General features: G+C 39.8%; 1 non-coding gene across 1 annotated transcript; it reads left to right on the top strand.

Annotated features, from left to right (window-relative positions):
• Positions 1-9,151: 9,151 nt before the first annotated feature.
• Positions 9,152-9,259, top strand: LOC112739755 (small nucleolar RNA R71). Its single transcript, XR_003170692.1, has one exon. It is a non-coding gene; the product is annotated as a small nucleolar RNA R71 (small nucleolar RNA).
• The last annotated feature ends 1,917 nt before the right edge of the window (positions 9,260-11,176 follow it).

The following is an 11,176-nucleotide window of genomic DNA, read 5'->3' as shown; positions in this document are numbered from 1 at the left end:
TGGACAAAATAAGAGAGGTCTTCAAACTGCCTCAACTACAAGATGATCCAGAATCCTTTAATAGGAGAATGGTGAGAGTAGATAAGGGGTTGGATCAAGTTCTACAAGACATATGCCTCCCTGGAACTAAGTGGATAACCAATTCAAAAGGTGTCCCAAACCAACTCAAGAGGGGAGATCTCAAACCAGTTGCAAGAGGCTGGCTGGACTTCATTGGGCGTTCTATATTGCCCACTAGCAACCGCTATGAGGTCACTGTCAAAAGAGCAGTGATGATTCATTGTATTATACTTGGAAAAGAAGTAGAGATTCATCATCTGATTTCCTGTGAGATTTACACAATTGCAAACAAGAACTCCACTGAAGCCAAACTGGCCTACCCAAGCTTAATTTCTCTGCTATGTAAAGATGCTGGAGTGAGGATGGGAGTAGATGAATTCATCCCAATCGAACACCCAATCACCAAGAAGTCAATGGAAGGATAAGTGCAAGACAACTCCATCAAAAGGAGGGCGCAGGAGTTCCTCCCAGAAATTTCTGAAATTGACTACAGGACCCGCCTAGAAGCATCTGTTACCAAGATGCAAGAAGCTATGGAACAACTTAAAGAAGAACAGCAGAATCAGAACTACATGCTCTGCAAACTGCTGAAGGAACAGGAGAAGCAGGGGCGTGAGCTACAGGAGCTGAAGCGCCAGAAGCTCTCCCTTGAAGGACCAAGCACCCCACAGATTGAGGGAGCATCCACTTCTCAAAATCAAGGTTGTTGAGTCCTAACTCTGTGATAACCTTTATTATTAAGAGTCTATTTTAAAAGTCATTTATTTTTCTGCTTTTAATTTTCTGTCTTCTATTATTATGGGTCTGCTCTTGTATTTATTTTTGAGTTTTATTTTTATTCCATAATCAATAAAAATTTAAAGTTTATTTCTTAAAGCTATGAATGTCCTATGAATCCATCACCTTTCTTAAATAAAAAGTGTTTTTAATTGAAAAAGAAAAAGAAGTACATGAATTTCGAATTTTAAAACAGTTTAATTATTTTGATGTGGTGGCAAAACTCTTGTTTTCTGAATGAATGCTTGAACAGTGCATATTTTTTAATTTGTTGTTTATGAATGTTAAAATTGTTGGCTCATGAAAGAATGATGGAAAAGGAGAAATGTTATTGATAATCTGAAAAATCATAAAATTGATTCTTGAAGCAAGAAAAAGCAGTGAATAGAAAAAAAAAAGAGGATGATATGCGAAAAAAAAGAGAAAAAAAAAGCAAGCAGAAAAAGCCAATAGCTCTTTAAACCAAAAGGCAAGGGTAATAAAAAGAATCCAAGGCTTTGAGCATCAGTGGATAGGAGGGCCCACAGGAATAAAATCCTGGCCCAAGTGGCTAAACCAAGCTGTCCCTAACCATGTGCTTGTGGTGTGAAGGTGTCAAGTGAAAACTTGAGACTGAGCGGTTAAAGTCGTGGTCCAAAGCAAAAGGAGTGTGCTTAAGAGCTCTGGACACCTCTAATTGGGGACTCTAGCAAAGCTGAGTCACAATCTAAAAAGGTTCACCCAGTTATGTGTCTGTGGCATTTATGTATCCGGTGGTAATACTGGAAAACAAAATGCTTAGGGTCACGGCCAAGACTCATAAAGTAGCTGTATTCAAGAATCAACATACTGAACTAGGAAAATCAATAACACTATCTGGATTCTGAGTTCCTATAGAAGCCAATCATTCTGAACTTCAAAGGATAAAAGCCCCGCTCATCTAATTAATACTGATCTTCATAGATGTTTTTGGAATTCATTGTATATTCTCTTCTTTTTATCCTATTCGATTTTCAGTTGCTTGGGGACAAGCAAAAATTTAAGTTTGGTGTTGTGATGAGCAGATAATTTATACACTTTTTGGCATTGTTTTTAGTATGTTTTTAGTATGTTTTAGTTAGTTTTTATTATGTTTTTATTAGTTTTTAAATAAAAATCACACTTCTGGACTTTACTATGAGTTCGTGTGTTTTTCTGTGATTTTAGGTATTTTCTGGCTGAAATTGAGGGACCTGAGCAAAAATCTGATTCAGAGGTTGAAAAAGGACTGCAGATGCTGTTGGATTCTGACCTCTTTGCACGCGAAGTGGATTTTCTAAAGCTACAGAAGCCCAATTGGCGCGCTCTCAATTGCGTTGGAAAGTAGACATCCTGGGCTTTCTAGCAATATATAATAGTCAATACTTTGCCTGATATTTGATGGCCCAAACCGGCGTTCCAAGTCAGCATAGAAATTCTGGCATCAAAACGCCAGAACTGGCATAAAAGCTGGAGTTAAACGCCCAAACTGGCACAAAAGCTGGCGTTTAACTCCAAGAAAAGTCTCTACACGTGAAAGCTTCAATGCTCAGCCCAAGCACACACCAAGTGAGCCCGGAACTGGATTCTGCATCATTTACTCATTTCTGTAAACCCTAGGTTACTAGTTTTCTACAAATAGGACCTTTTGCTATTGTATTTTACACACTTGATCATACTTTTCATCTAGGAACTTGTATGTTCACGCTTTGGGAGGCTGGCCATTCAGCCATGCCTAGACCTTTTGTTCTTATGTATTTTCAACGGTAGAGTTTCTACACACCATAGATTAAGGTGTGGAGTGGTGCACGAAATTGTGATCCCTGGTAATGGCTCCAAAAACTTGGTGCTCTAATCTTAATTCATAATTTGTCACGACTTTGATGCAACTAACCAGCAAGTGTACTGGGTCGTCCAAGTAATAAAACCTTACGTGAGTAAGGGTCGATCCCATGGAGATTGTTGGTATGAAGCAAGCTATGGTCATCTTGTAAATCTCAGTCAGGCGGATATCAAATGGTTATGGAGTTTTCGAATAATAATAATAAATAAACAGAAAATAAAGATAGAAATACTTATGTAATTCATTGGTGAGAATTTCAGATAAGTGTATAGAGATGCTTTCGTTCCTCTGAACCTCTGGTTTCCTGCTGTCTTCATGCAATCCTTCCTACTCCTTTCCATAGCAAGCTTTATATAGGGCATCACTGTTGTCAATGGCTACATCCCATCCTCTCTGTGAAAAAGGTCCAAATGCTCTGTCACGGCACGGCTAATCATCTGGAGGTTCTCGATCATACTGGAATAGGATTCACCCTCCTTTTGCGTCTGTCACTACGCCCAGCACTCGCGAGTTTGAAGTTCGTCACAGCCATCCCTTCCCAGATCCTACTCGGAATACCACAGACAAGGTTTAGACTTTCCGGATCTTAGGAATGGCCATCCATGGGTTCTAACTTATACCACAAAGATTCTAATATCTCGGACTTGGTCCCCTGTATTAGATATCTAAGAGATACTCATTCTAGCTTGTTTACATGTAGAACGGAAGTGTTTGTCAGGCACGGGTTCATAAGTGAGAATGATGATGAGCGTCATATAATCATCACATTCAACATGTTATTGGGTGCGAATGGATATCTTAGAAGCGGAATAAGTTGAATTGAATAGAAAAACAGTAGTACTTTGCATTAAATCATGAGGAACAGCAGAGCTCCACACCTTAATCTATGGAGTGCAGAAACTCTACCGTTGAAAAATACATAAGTGAAAGGTTCAGGCATGGCCAAATGGCCAGCCCCCAAACGTGATCAATAGATCAAAAGATAATCCAAAGATGTCACTACAATAGTAAAAGGTCCTATTTATACTAGACTAGCTACTAGGGTTTACAGAAATAAGTAATTGATGCATAAATCCACTTCCGGGGCCCACTTGGTGTGTGCTTGGGCTGAGCTTGAAGTTTACACGTGCAGAGGCTTCTTTTAGAGTTGAACGCCAAGTTGTAACGTGTTTTTGGCGTTCAACTCTGGTTCGTGACGTGTTTCTGGCGTTTAACTCCAGACTGCAGCGTAGAACTGGCGTTCAACGCTCTTTTGCGTCGTCTAAACTCGGCCAAAGTATAGACTATTATATATTTCTGGAAAGACCTGGATGTCTACTTTCCAACGCAATTGGAAGCGCGCCATTTGGAGTTCTGTAGATCCAGAAAATTCACTTTGAGTGCAGGGAGGTCAGAATCCAACAGCATCAGCAGTCCTTCTTCAACCTCTGAATCTGATTTTTGCTCAAGTCCCTCAATTTCAGCCAGAAAATACCTGAAATCACAAAAAAACAAACAAACTCATAGTAAAGTCCAGAAATGTGAATTTAACATAAAAACTAATAAAAATATCCCTAAAAGTAACTAGATCCTACTAAAAACATACTAAAAACAATGCCAAAAAGCGTATAAATTGTCCGCTCATCACAACACCAAACTTAAATTGTTGCTTGTCCCCAAGCAACTGAAAATCAAATAGGATAAAAAGAAGAGAATATACTATAAATTCCAAAATATCAATGAAACATAGCTCCAATCAGATGAGCGGGACTTGTAACTTTTTGCCTCTTGAATAGTTTTGGCATCTCACTTTATCCATTGAAGTTCAGAATGATTGGCATCTATAGGAACTTAGAGTTCAGATAGTGTTATTGATTCTGCTAGTTCAGTATATTGATTCTTGAACACAGCTACTTTATGAGTCTTGGCCGTGGCCCTAAGCACTTTGTTTTCCAGTATTACCACCGGATACATAAATGCCACAGACACATAATTGGGTGAACCTTTTCAGATTGTGACTCAGCTTTGCTAAAGTCCCCAATTAGAGGCGTCCAGGGTTCTTAAGCACAATCTTCTTTTGCTTTGGACCTTGACTTTAACCGCTCAGTCTCAAGTTTTCACTTGACACCTTCACGCCACAAGCACATGGTTAGGGACAGCTTGGTTTAGCCGCTTAGGCCAGGATTTTATTCCTTTAGGCCCTCCTATCCACTGATGCTCAAAGCCTTGGGATCCTTTTTATTTACCCTTGCCTTTTGGTTTTAAGGGTTACTGGCTTTTTGCTCTTGCCTCTTGGTTTTAAGAGCTTTTGGCTTTTTCTGCTTGCTTTTTCTTTTTTTTTTTGCCATTTTTCTCTTTTTTTCTCTGCAAGCTTTTGTATTCACTGCTTTTTCTTGCTTCAAGAATCATTTTTATGAATTTTCAGATTATCAAATAACATGTCTCCTTGTCATCATTCTTTCAAGAGCCAACATGTTTAACATTCTTAAACAACAACTTCAAAAGACATATGCACCGTTCATGCATTCATTCAGAAAACAAAAAGTATTGTCACCACATCAATATAATTAAACTAAGTTCAAGGATAATTTCGAAACTCATGTACTTCTTGTTCTTTTGAATTAAAACATTTTTCATTTAAGAGAGGTGATGGATTCATATTCACTACTTTAAGGCATAGACACTTAGGTATTAATGATCATGTAATAAAGACACAAACATAGATAAACACTTAATATAAAGAAAACAAAAAATAGAAAATTTGAGAACAAGGAATGAGTCCACCTTATTGATGGTGGCATTTCCTTCTTGAGGAACCAATGATGTCCTTGAGCTCTTCTATGTCTCTTCCTTGTCTTTGTTGCTCCTCCATCATTGCTTTTTGATCTTCTCTAATTTCATGAAGGATGATGGAGTGCTCTTGATGTTCCACCCTTAATTATCCCATGTTGGAGCTTAATTCTCCTAGGAAGGTGTTGATTTGCTCCCAAAAATTCTGTGGAGGAAAGTGCATCCCTTGAGGCATCTCAGGGATTTCTTGGTGATGAGCTTCTTCATGCGTCTCTTGAGATCCATGAATGGGCTCTCTTGTTTGCTCCATCCTTTTCTTAGTGATGGGCTTGTCCTCATCAATGAGGATATCTCCCTCTATGCCAATCCCAGCCGAGTTGCATAGATGGCAAATGAGGTGAGGAAAAGCTAACCTTGTCATAGTAGAGGACTTGTCAGCCACCTTGTAGAGTTCTTGAGGTATAATCTCATGAACCTCCACCTCTTTTCCAATCATGATGCTATGGATCATGATGGCCCGGTCTATAGTAACTTCAGACCGGTTGCTAGTGGGAATGATTGAGGGTTGAATGAACTCCAACCATCCTCTAGCTACAGGCTTAAGGTCTAGTCTTCTCAGTTGAACCGGTTTGTCTTTTGAGTCAATCTTCCATTGAGCTCCTTCCACACAAATGTCCATGAGGACTTGGTCCAACCTTTGATCAAAGTTGACTCTTCTTGTGTAGGGGCGTGCGTTCTCTTCCATCATTGGCAAGTTGAACGCCAACCTCACATTTTCCGGACTAAAATATAAGTATTTCCCCCGAACCATGGTGAGATAATTCTTTGGGTTCGGGTTCTTACTTTGATCATGGTTCCTAGTGATCCATGCATTAGCATAGAACTCTTGAACCATTAGAATTCCGACTTGTTGGATGGGGTTTGTTAGAACTTCCCAACCTCTTCTATGGATCTCATGTCGGATCTCCGGATACTCATTTTTCTTGAGTTTGAAAGGGACCTCGGGGATCACCTTCTTCTTGGCCACAACCTTGGGGATCACCTTCTTCCCTTTCCCTTTTCTAGAGGATTCTCCGGTCTTAGGTGCCATCAATGGTAATGGAAAAACAAAAAGCTTTATGCTTTTACCAAATCAAACTTAGAATATTGCTCGCCCTCGAGCAAGAGAAGAAAGAAGAGATGAAGAAGAAGAAGAAATGGAGGAGATGGAGAGAGGTTAAGTTCGGCCATTTAGGGTGGGTTTGGGTGGGAAAGTGATTTTGAATTTTGAAGGTAGGTGGGGTTTATGAGGTAGGTTTATGGGAAAGAGTGGATGGATGTGAGTGGTGAATGGGTAATAGAGAAGAGAGAGATTGAGGTGATTGGTGAAGGGTTTTGGGGAAAGGTGTTTATTGGGAAGAGAGGATGAATGAGAAGAGGGAAGAGTATGAGTGGAGGTAGGTGGGGATCCTGTGGGGTCCACAGATACTGAGATGATCCTGTAGGGTCCACAGATCTTGAGGTGTCAAGAAATTGCATCCCTGCACCAATTAGGCATGTAAAATGCCTTTGCATGCAATTCTGGCGTTTAAATGCTGAATTGGTGCTTGTTCTGGGCGTTCAGTGCCCAGATGCAGCATGTTTCTGGCGTTGAACGCCAGTTCTATGCTTGTTTCTGGTGTTCAGCGCCAACTTTCCTCAGTGTGCATTCCTGGCGTCTGAACGCTAGAATGCTGCTTGTTTTGGGCGTTCAACGCCAGATCCATGCTCTGTTCTGGCGTTGAACGCCAGCCAGATGCTCCTTACTGGCGTTTAAACGCCAGTAAGTCCTTTCTCCAGGGTGTGTTTTTTCTTCTGCTATTTTTTATTCTATTTTTGATTTTTCTATTTATTTTGTGACTTCACATGATCATGAACCTAATAAAACATGAAAGAACAATAAAATAAAAATAAAATTAGATAAATAAAAATTGGGTTGCCTCCCAACAAGCGCTTCTTTAATGTCAATAGCTTGACAGTGGGCTCTCATGGCTCCACACAGGTGATCAGGTCAATTTTATAGACTCCCAACACCAAACTTAGAGTTTGGATATGGGAGTTCAACACCAAACTTAGAGTTTAGCTGAGGCCTTGCAATACCAAACTTAGAGTTTGACTGTGGGGCTTTAGTTGACTCTGTACTGAGAGAAGCTTACTGTGCCTCTTTTCCATGTTTACAGAAGGATGACCTTGAGTTTTAAACACAAGGGAGTCCTCATTCAATTGAAGGACTAGTTCACCTCTATCTACATCAATCACAGCTCTTGCTGTGGCTAGGAAGGGTCTTCCAAGAATGATGGATTCATCTTCATCCTTCCCAGCATCCAGGATTATGAAATCAGCAGGGATGTAAAGGCCTTCAACCTTTACTAACACGTCCTCTACTTGTCCATAAGCCTGTTTTCTGGAATTGTCTGGCATCTCTAATGAGATTCTAGCAGCTTGTACTTCAAAGATTCCCAGTTTCTCCATTACAGAGAGTGGCATGAGGTTTATTCCTGACCCAAGGTCACATAGAGCCTTCTCAAAGGTCATGGTGCCTATGGTACAAGGTATTAGGAACTTCCCAGGATCCTGTTTCTTCTGAGGCAATCTCAGTTGATTCAATGCATTTAGTTCATTGGTGAACAGGGGAGGTTCATCTCCGCAAGTCTCATTACCAAATAAATTAGCATTCAGATTCATGATTGCACCAAGGAACTTGGTAACTTGCTCTTCAGTAACATCCTCATTCTCTTCAGAAGAAGAATACTCTTCAGAGCTCATGAAGGGCGTAAGGAGGTTCAATGGAATCTCTATGGTCTCTAGATGAGTCTCAGATTCCTTTGGTTCCTTAAAGGGAAACTCCTTATTGATCACTAGACGTCCCAGGAGGTCTTCTTCCTTGGGATTCACGTCCTCCCCTTCCTCTTTGGATTCGTCCATGATGGTTATATCAATGGCCTTGCACTCTCCTTTTGGATTTTCTTCTGTATTGCTTGGGAGAGCACTAGGAGGGGTTTCAGTGATCTTCTTACTCAGCTGGCCCACTTGTGCCTCTAAATTTTTAATGGATGACCTTGTTTCATTCATAAAACTGACAGTGGCCTTAGATAGATCAGAGACTAAATGTGCTAAGCTAGATGGATTCTGCTCAGAATTCTCTATCTGTTGCTGAGTGGATGATGGAAAAGGTTTACTATTGTTAAACCTGTTTCTTCCACCATTATTAAAGCCTTGTTGAGGCTTTTGTTGATCCTTCCATGAGAAATTTGGATGATTTCTCCATGAGGGGTTATAGGTGTTCCCATAGGGTTCACCCATGTAATTTACCTCTGCTATTGCAGGGTTCTCAGGATCATAAGCTTCTTCTTCAGAAGATGCCTCTTGAGTACTGTTGGATGCAGCTTGCATTCTATTCAGACTCTGAAAAATCATATTGACTTTCTGAGTCAATATTTTATTCTGAGCCAATATGGCATTTAGAGTATCAATTTCAAGAACTCCCTTCTTCTGAGGCGTCCCATTACTCACAGGATTCCTCTCAGAAGTGTACATGAACTGGTTATTAGCAACCATGTCAATGAGTTCTTGAGCTTCTGCAGGTGTTTTCTTTAGGTGAATGGATCCACCTGCAGAAGTATCCAATGACATCTTAGCTAATTCAAATAGGCCATCATAGAATATATCCAGGATGGTCCATTCTGAAAGCATGTCAGAAGGACACTTTTTGGTCAGTTCCTTGTATCTCTCCCAAGCTTCATAGAGGGATTCACCTTCTTTCTGTCTGAAGGTTTGAACATCCACTCTAAGCTTACTCAGCTTTTGAGGAGGAAAGAACTTGGCTAAGAAAGCCTTGACCAGCTTATCCCAAGAGTTCAGGCTATCCTTAGGTTGAGAGTCCAACCATATTCTAGCTCTGTCTCTTACAGCAAACGGGAAAAGCATGAGCCTGTAGACTTCAAGATCTACTCCATTAGTCTTAACAGTGTCACATATCTGCAAGAATTCAGTTAAGAACTAAAAGGGATCTTCAGATGGAAGTCCATGAAACTTGCAGTTTTGTTGCATCAGAGAAACTAATTGAGGTTTAAGCTCAAAATTGTTTGCTCCAATGGTAGGGATGGAGATGCTTCTACCATGTAAATTGGAATTAGGTGCAGTAAAGTCACCAAGCATCCTCCTTGCATTATTATTATTTTCGGCTACCATCTCCTCTTCCTGTTGATACGCACGGAAACTTGTCTCTCAACAATTTTCCTTCGGCAAGTATACCGAATTGTCGTCAAGTAATAACTCACAAAAGAGTGAGGTCGAATCCCACAGAGATTAACGGATTAAGCAATCAATAGTTAATTGATTATCCTAGTTAGACGAATCATTAAGGAGTGATAAGCAGCAGGAATTGTAAAGAAAGCAATAAAGTGCAGAAAAGTAAAATGGCAAGAAAAGTAAATGACTATAAAGTAAATGTAAGAACTAAAAATAAAATGAACATTGGGATCAAGAGATATTGCAATCCTCCGGATCAAGTTCATTCTCATCTCTTCCTCAATCAATGCATTTATTGATATCCTTGGCAATCTTAAGTGATTGAATTACAATTCCTTGCAATTCAATCTCTCAAATCTTGATCAATAGCCAATTCTTTGGTCAATTGCTCATGAGAAGAGATTAAGTATGGTCACTGATTATACCACATGCATTTCCAAATCAAGTGTTGGTAGGATTATAGTCACCATATCCTTCCAATCCCAATTTGGTCCAACATGAGAAAGCATTTCTAGCATTATCTCTTCCTTCCTCTTCCAAGGTTCAGAAGAGATCCAAGTATGAATAGCTTCTTTTCCAAGATAACTACCCAATTGGATGAAGATTGAAAGCTTTCTAGTAAAATCAAGAGAAAAGATAGAAGAAGAATAATGAAAACTAATATTGATCCATCAAATTACAACAGAGCTTCCTAACCCAATGAAAAGAGTTAGTTGATCATTGCTCTACCAAAATAGAAAAGAAAGAAGGTGTAGAAAAGTAAAGATGAAGATTGAAACTAAAATTGAAACTTCAAAAATTCATAAATGAAAAATACAAAGAAAACGAAACTACTCCTAAGGAAGAAAAGAAGAGAAAAGGAAGAAGAGTGTGGGAGGGGAGGGGTCCGAAGACCCACTCCCCTTGGAGTGTGCCAATTCACAGAAGTTCGAATTGGTCTTCACTCTCTCCCTCTTCCTTCAATTCTCCGTTCCCCTATATTTTCAAAGTAAAAGCTAAGGCCTTTATATAGGCTCTCCTAAATTACAAAATGAAATTAAAAGCAAATTACAATGAAATGAAAATTTCTATTCTAGATGCTTCTTGTGGCCTTGATTGGTTGACACTTGTGGGCTTGCTTGCTTGAGCTTTGAAGTGGACTTGAGAGAGAAGTGAATCAAATTGAGGTCCAGGATGACTTGGCGTTATTTCTGCCGTTAGCCATACTAACGCTACAAGTGTGGCGTTAGTGCTAAAGTTAGTGTGGCTAACGTCATACTTGCTACCCAGTTGGTGTTTTGGGGCTTAAAAGATGCCTCTGGTTTGTACTCTAATTTCATTTCCACTATAAAGTATTATATATCGTTGGAAAGCTATGAATGTCAGCTTTCTAACGCAACTGGAATCACTTCAATTGGACCTTTGTAACTCAAGTTATGCTCCTTTGAAGTGGACAGGGTTGCTGGCATAGTGGCTGGCGTT

This window comes from Arachis hypogaea, chromosome 13 (genome assembly GCF_003086295.3).
Source record: "Arachis hypogaea cultivar Tifrunner chromosome 13, arahy.Tifrunner.gnm2.J5K5, whole genome shotgun sequence".
In the NCBI taxonomy this organism is placed as follows: Eukaryota; Viridiplantae; Streptophyta; class Magnoliopsida; order Fabales; family Fabaceae; genus Arachis; species Arachis hypogaea.
This window is presented reverse-complemented; position numbering and strand designations above follow the sequence as displayed.